This window comes from Pseudophryne corroboree, chromosome 9 (genome assembly GCF_028390025.1).
Source record: "Pseudophryne corroboree isolate aPseCor3 chromosome 9, aPseCor3.hap2, whole genome shotgun sequence".
Lineage (NCBI taxonomy): Eukaryota > Metazoa > Chordata > Amphibia > Anura > Myobatrachidae > Pseudophryne > Pseudophryne corroboree.
The window spans coordinates 91,010,855-91,012,018 of NC_086452.1; positions in this window are offsets into that span (position 1 = coordinate 91,010,855).

Consider the following 1,164-nt stretch of genomic DNA (forward strand, 5'->3'; position numbering starts at 1 on the left):
TACTATCCATCTATATTCTATACCTGTGGTGCATTTTAGTTTTGCAGTTTGCTGACACAGTGTCCACCAGTATACTATATATAGCAGTACGGTAGGCCACTGCTGTACCTACCTCTGTGTCGTCACTCGTCATCCATTAAGTATACTATCCATCTACATTCTATACCTGTGGTGCATTTTAGTTTTGCAGTTTGCTGACAGTGTCCACCAGTATACTATATATAGCAGTACGGTAGGCTACTGCTGTACCTACCTCTGTGTCGTCATCCATTAAGTATACTATCCATCTACATTCTATACCTGTGGTGCATTTTAGTTGTGAAGTTTGCTGACAGTGTCCACCAGTATACTATATATAGCAGTACGGTAGGCCACTGCTGTACCTACCTCTGTGTCGTCACTCGTCATCCATTAAGTATACTATCCATCTACATTCTATACCTGTGGTGCATTTTAGTTTTGCAGTTTGCTGACAGTGTCCACCAGTATACTATATATAGCAGTACGGTAGGCCACTGCTGTACCTACCTCTGTGTCGTCATCCATTAAGTATACTATCCATCTACATTCTATACCTGTGGTACATTTTAGTTTTGCAGTTTGCTGACACAGTGTCCACCAGTATACTATATATAGCAGTACGGTAGGCCACTGCTGTACCTACCTCTGTGTCGTCATCCATTAAGCATACTATCCATCTACATTCTATACCTGTGGTGCATTTTAGTTTTGCAGTTTGCTGACAGTGTCCACCAGTATACTATATATAGCAGTACGGTAGGCCACTGCTGTACCTACCTCTGTGTCGTCATCCATTAAGTATACTATCCATCTACATTCTATACCTGTGGTGCATTTTAGTTTTGCAGTTTGCTGACAGTGTCCACCAGTATACTATATATAGCAGTACGGTAGGCCACTGCTGTACCTACCTCTGTGTCGTCACTCGTCATCCATTAAGTATACTATCCATCTACATTCTATACCTGTGGTGCATTTTAGTTTTGCAGTTTGCTGACAGTGTCCACCAGTATACTATATATAGCAGTACGGTAGGCCACTGCTGTACCTACCTCTGTGTCGTCATCCATTAAGTATACTATCCATCTACATTCTATACCTGTGGTGCATTTTAGTTTTGCAGTTTGCTGACACAGTGTCCAC